Raw genomic sequence first — 7,297 nt, forward strand, 5'->3', positions numbered from 1 at the left:
AAGGACAAGACAGGAATGCAGATGCGTACTCGGAGTTAAAATCTAAGTGAAAATGTTTGAGATGGGGGCGCAGGCGCCACTGTCCTGATTCTGCCCCTGAAACTGCTCCGGAAACTACTATTTTGAACCTGAAAAGCTGTCGGAAATGCTGAAAACTTGATGTCTGACAGAGGGACCAGGGCGCCCAGCACCCCTATCCTGGTAGGACCAGGGCATCCCACACCCCTGTCCTAGTCTTCTATTCTGAAATTTGGTGTGTTGCTCGGTTTCCGTCTGCTTCTCCCGGATCTGTAACTTGAGGCGTCTTCCGAATTCCGAAACCTGCACTTATATCTGAAAAAGTGTGGTGGGCGGCTATATAGGGTTTTGCCTTAGTCAAACCCCCGCTTTGGTGATTTCCACCTCCACGAATAGCCAAGTTGTATTGTAAAATTAATGTGTGTGCAGACCTTGTGTGTGTGCAAGATCCTAAAATGCAAGTAAGCAAACTAGAGCAACCTAGAAAGTAAACCCTAATTGCTTGTAAATGATAATGTAAATGCTCCAAATCAAGATGCAAAGTGATCTAAAGCATGAATACAAATGATATAATGAGGCTTATGCAAAGACATGAAAACAACATGAAATCATACCCAACCCCAAGGGAGGGGTACAAGCCAATCTTCAGTCGGTGATCCCTTATTGCTCTTCAATGCCTTCAAAGCCCTAAATGGATGAATGCTTGATGGATGGATGTTGAATGTTGTTGAAGTCTTCAAAGATCTTCTCTTTCGCTGCATAGAAGGTCCTTGAAAGCCAAAATTCGGATCCTTTCAAATGAAGAAAGAGAGCTCTTATATATGAAACCCTAGGTCTTAATTTCAACTTTTGGCCGACCTAGAGATTGAATCTCTCGCCAGTTTCTTGGGGTTAAGCTTTATTTTATGATTGGATCGCGCTCCTCAAATTTCAGGAAAAATGTCCAAGACCATGTGCACTCCGAGCGCCATGGTCCCGACAACTTTTCACCAAATTTTCAGGGCCGTCGGATATGATGATTTTAGAGAGAATCCCGAAGTTACAGGTGATTTTGAGATGTTTTGACCCCCGAAATCAGGCCTTAAAGTTCAAAATAGGACCTAATTAGGGTTTTTGATTAAATGATGTATTGGAGGAATAAAATGAAAAGGGCACACTTTAATGAAAGGGCCCAACTTTATGATATGGGAGATGATAAAATAGAACCTTAGACCTAATTAATTTAATTAATTAAGTGCTAAAGGGGAAATGTAATGCAAAATGCAAAATGCAAAATGTGCCAAACTAGGTGGGTGCTAAACTAGGTGTGAAATTGTACCACCCTAGCAAGTGCGTACAATTTACGATGCTACAAATAATAATAGTCTTCAATCTTTCCATGAGCCTCCTCGAACATGCAGTTGAAGGAGCCAAAACCCAATGGGTGCGAATAGCACTCCACCCAACCATGAGTACCAATAGGTCCACCCCCACCCTAGGAGGTATCAGTCAGACCCACAAGGCAGAAGAAAACATACAAAGGTACCAATCAAGAACCACAAAAGAATCCACAAATCTATACATCCACAAGACATAGTACACAAGGGTTCACAAGAGAATCAACAATACAGAATCTATAAGAGGCTCACAATAGTAATGTCAAAGGAGACACCAAAGCCAATAACCCACTTTTAAAGACCCAAGGCAATCCACAAAAGGATAAACCAACATAAGTTAACCAACCACTTCCGGATTTCCAAAAACTATCCACAGAAGGAATCAAAAGATGCAAGTTACCACTAGGTAGCAATAGGGAAGAGTGTCATCACTAGGTTGTCATGAGTTACCCTGGTAGGTCTTCATAGGTCTTGGCCCCCATCCTGGGTTACTCGGGTAACCTCTCCCGACCCTCGGCCCACATTCAAACACCAGTAGACCACACCAACTTTTTGAATGGATAAGAGTGGTGGAAGCCATTCCAAGCCCTTCTCTACTTACCTCAGCCCTATACAAGCACTTGAGCGTAAGAGAGACAACAAGAATTAATCTTTATTAATGTTATCTAGCTACCCACCCAAGTTCATTATTTTAGGTTTTCACTTGATTACAAACTCTCATTGAGTTATCCTAGCAACCACTTTGGGTACCGACCCTAATGGGGAGATTCTCACAAAAGAGTTACACCTTTCTTAATAGGTAGGTAAAGGATGTTTTAGTGGGCTTCCATCACTCTTCACTTGTCCATTAACAATTCAAACAATTAAAATCCCTTGGAGTGCTCCCTATCAATTTGTTTTCTACAGTTGCTCTCAAGCGTGGCTAGGAGTCACTAGAGTAAATCCAACCATTAGATTATCCAAACCTCCAACACACACTTGTAGGGGTATCAAGGGGTGTTTAGTAAGTGTTTCAACTCCATTCAAGTGGTTCTTCAATTGGTTTCTCTCCATTTTCCCATCGCTTCCTCTTCTTCCTATTTTCTAGGCCTAGTAGCCTTAGAGCCCCTATTAGCCCTATCTTACCATTTTTGTGCAATTACTCAAAAAACCTTCAAAGGACCCCGCAAAATATTTGGTGATCCGAGTACCCTTTTGGATAAAATTTTGGATTCACTAGGGTAGACTGTCTGCTTTGTCCATACCGGTATGGATCCCAAAAATGGCACTTTTGAGGGTTTTAGAGTTAATAGTCTTCTCCAATGGGGTTTATTGGTTTATCCACCATTTCACACCTTAATCTCTTCACTAAGACTCTGATATGCATCATAATTCCATTCCAAACACTTGGCACATCCACATTTTTTCATCCCTGCAAGTAAAGACAAAATTGACAGTCATATTCCTAGTTGGGCTATGGCAGAGCTCGCCTAGGATATGATAGTGTAGCATCCTAAAATTGCGACACTTGCAATTTCGACTGCATTTCGGTCTTCACGATGGCGACGCAACACGCAACCTGAATGGAGACCCCAAAACTTACTCACGACACTGAAAACTGCATTTTTCAAGCACCATTGGCCTGAACCTCCTTGCACCCCGCTGTCCTGGAGGTGGGACCAGAGCGCCCAGCGCCCTGGTCCCTCAGGACCAGGGCGCCCAGCGCCCTGGTCCCTGGGTCCTATTTTGGGCCCGGTTTCCTAAGTGATATCGGGTCTTTTTGATTGCAATTTGGAAATATACTTCCCTGGTCGGCCTAAGGTCGGGAAAATCAGTCTATCAGCCCTAATTGACAAGTATATAAACTACATTTTTCTCTCTCATTTGGCATGAGAAGGACATATGTGAAAAGCGTGGAAACTATACTCAAGCATTCTTTCAAGCAATTGATCATTTCAAGTCTCCATTCAAGGCTAAGTGTTGCATTCAAGTCAAGGATTCAACCATTGAAGAGGAGATCACATACAACATATTACTACAACATACAACATCTAAACCTTCGCACATAAGGATACCAACATCCTTAGAACAAGGTATTAGTACTTGTTTTACAGTCATTTACATTTGCAGCTCTTGCTCATTTCTTGGTTAATTCCAAAACCGGGGTTTGACCTAAAGGCAAACCCCCAATCCCTAACCCCCCAATCGTCTTCGCTTTTCTGTGTGTAGGTTGCAGGTACGCGGCTGAGATTGAAGATCTGGAATCCTTGTGCCGAGACGAACAGATCCCCCTTCATTTCGCGGATTTTTCGGAGGACCGTGGCGCCGAGCGCCATCGTCCCGACAACTTTTTCTCAAATTTGCAGGACAGCGCCGTATCGACATTCTACTGCTAATTCCAGGTCCGCAGCTTCATCCTATAACCTAAACTCAGTTTATAAGCGAATCTTTATGACTTTCTATGCATCCTTAGCTTAATTTCCTTAATCAACATTCTTTACAAAAGAGGGTAGCTTTGCTTTCCAAACCCTTGAAATTCATTTAGCATCCAATCTTACATTGTGTGGGATTGAATCTTATGAGTTTCAACCCCTCTTTTGAATGTAAAGTCTTCCCCCTAAGTGAAAACCCATCGAATCCTAGCGAACCTCCCTTCTCTCTCCTCGGAGTTAGAAGAGGGGAGACCAACTAGGGTTCGACCGCGATTTTCCGCTTTACATTTTGGTGAACCCGACGTGAACATCCTTTCTGATTATTCATGATCTGAAAATTGATTCCTTGATTACATTTCCATGTTTGATCTTTTGCAAAATTTTAGAGGTGATTGCATAAAAACCTTAAATTTTCTTTTTTTGAACATTAAACTTGCGAAATGTTTAATTATTAATGCTTGCTTCAGATCTGCTTTTCTATTATAAATTATCAATTCATATCTGTACCTTAATTTTGAAAATTAAGTGGTTAAATGTCAAAACCCTAATTTTTGAAACCCTCTTAATTCAACCTTTATCTGACAATTTGACCGATCAAAACATCTCCAAATCAGCTGTAACTTTGGATTCTGCAATAAAATCACAATATCTTTCATCCCTGAAAATTTGGAAAAAAGTTGCGAGGACCGTGTTGCACTCCGAGCGCCATCGTCCCCGACATTTTTTTCAAAATTTCGGGAGCGAGATCTTGCTGTATTTTCCTGCTAAAATCCAGAATTTTGGCTGATTTTGTCAATTATAACACTTTCAAAATTACAGTCAAAGTTGGTCTTGTGATTGCTTGGTCTAAGGCTTCTAATCATTCAAAAATCATTGAAATTGAAATTTTGTGTCAAAATTGTGTTCTTACTATCCTAAATCTAAAAATTGTGTTTGCATTCATTCAAAATTTCAGTGCTTTATTCAAATTCTTGCATTTTGTGACTTTTGAAATTAAATGCTTAATTACAACAACTTCGATTTCTGCTTTCAAAATTGAATTTTGCGTGAAATTGAGTCAACTTTTGAATTTCAAAATTTGCATTGCTTTTGACATTCCCTCTAAAATCATAAAATTCAAAATTTCAGTTTCTCTCTCTTTTTCAAAATTCAAATTTTGCATTTTTCGACAATCTTGATAGGGTTCAATTTTGAGATTGCAACTTTAATTTGGCCTATCTACAGATCGTAAAATCCCTCAATTTTTTCAGATTAGCTCTAAAATCATCATACCTTTTATCCCTGCAAATTTTGAAAAAAGTTGCAAGGACCGTGTTGCACTCCGGGCGCCACGGTCCCGGGCATTTTTTCCGAAATTTCGGGAGACTGTTGTGATTGCATTTAACAGCTTAAATCTGGAAGATTGGCTGGTTTTACTGAAAATTGCTACCTCTAAAATCAAAATCTTCTCTCTCTCTCTAGTGCATGAGTTTTACAACAGTAAGCCCTACTTACACTATTCCCGTTAGACGAAGCCGTAGAATTAAGTCCTTCCGAGGTTTAACTACCGAGGAGATGGAACCTAATTTGAGTAGCCTTTTTAACGAGGACATGGGAAATTCCTCTAATCCTCCTAATGATGAAGAAGCTCCCCATGAAGTTTTTGTTGAACAACTTTCCAAATTGGATAACCAATTTGACGATTTTCACCAATGGATGTCTCATGAGTATCCCGATAGTCAAGCTCTTCCTTTAATTGAGGGTCTAAAACGTATGCTTCAAAGTGATAAGAATGGAATTGATGTTTTACGTGGTATCACACACATTGTGGATTCGAATGTGATGCCTATGAAGAGTTGTGCTGAATCTTTAGGTTATACACAACCTCCTACACAAGTCAATCATTCTATCCCTTTGATGACTCCTATTGCTAGTATACCTACCTTTACATCAAACATAATGGCTACCTCTATACAAGACATTCCTCCTGTGATCACTAGTCATGGGGGCAATCCTCCTTCTTCAATTAACCCTATTCCTTCATTCAATCCGACTTCTTCATTCATTCCTTCAATAAGTGTTCCTATTACATCTTCACAAATGAACATGACGCAAGGGGGCAATTCATTTAACCATTCCATTCCTCCTTGTAGTGTTCCTCCTATCCAATCATCCCCTATGGTTGACTATCATAGGGTCCCACCACCTTACTCTTTACCTTCTTTCAATAACATCACACCTCCATCTCAATCTAACACACCTAATATGAACTCTTCGACTGAAGCTACCATTAATAATCTTGCACAAACTGTCTCTTCTTTACAACAACAAATTGCCTCTATGAATCAATCTAAGTTTAGTGTGCCCACATTTGATGTTGCGAGCCCACTTTCTCTTGACATTATTCGAGCTATTTCTCCTAAACATGTTGAAATCCTGCATTTTGAGCTTTATAATGGTAAAGGAGATCCTCTAACACATGTTAAGACTTTTCAAACAATATGTACTGATTTTGCTTATGACCAAAGGTTGCTTGCAAAACTATTCACCAGAACATTAAGAGACAAAGCCCTACAATGGTATTGCTCGTTGCCTTCTTATTCTATTACTTCTTTCGAACAACTTGCAAATGCTTTCATTCAACAATTTCAAAACAATATAAGTCCTAAAGTTACTGATTTCATTGGTAGATATAAGCATTTGTATGCTCAAATTTCTTTTCCAGTGCCTGATAATGATATTCAAAGAATCTTTATTTCTAATATGCAAAAAGATATTCGAGACAAACTTCTGTTTTCTGAGTTTACTTCTTTCCAACAGTTGTGCGCCACTCTTCACAATTATCAACTGACTGTGAGTCAAATGGAACAATCACATCCTATGGCTCCGAGTGATAAGGGTGATAGCAGTCAACAACCATTTGGAAAGTTTAAACCGAACAGAGATTCCATCAAATTCAATGAAAACATCATCAACAACAATGTGAATGCAGCATCAGGTGTGCCTCCTATTTCTAAATTTTTCAAGAAAGAAAGAAAGTATACTCCTTTGAATGAATCATTGCATGATATTATGAATAAGTTATTGGAACAAAATGTGCTTACTCTTCCTCCTATAAGACAAATTGATCCTGCAAAGATTACTTCACCTTATTTTGATCACAAATCTTTTTGTCACTTTCATCGTCAGCCTGGGCATGACACTGAAAAATGTTTTTCTTTAAAGGGTAAAATTCAAGATTTGAATGATAATAATACTATTTCTGTTTCTGGAGTGAATGATAAAGGCAACACATCTGTAGCTCCTCCTAACCAAAATCTTCAGATTTTTACTGATCCATTACCTTCTCATACCTCTCATACCTCTAATGTGATTGAGGCTAATGATTCCTCTTTCTCATCTGATGGTCTTGTGTCTATGACTCCGAATGTGATTAACTTTGTAGAGCAGCAAGAAATCCCTGAAGAACCTTCCATCACATTTGATTCTAGTGAAACCATTAGAGCACCTGAT

Source organism: Cryptomeria japonica, chromosome 8, assembly GCF_030272615.1.
Source record: "Cryptomeria japonica chromosome 8, Sugi_1.0, whole genome shotgun sequence".
Lineage (NCBI taxonomy): Eukaryota > Viridiplantae > Streptophyta > Pinopsida > Cupressales > Cupressaceae > Cryptomeria > Cryptomeria japonica.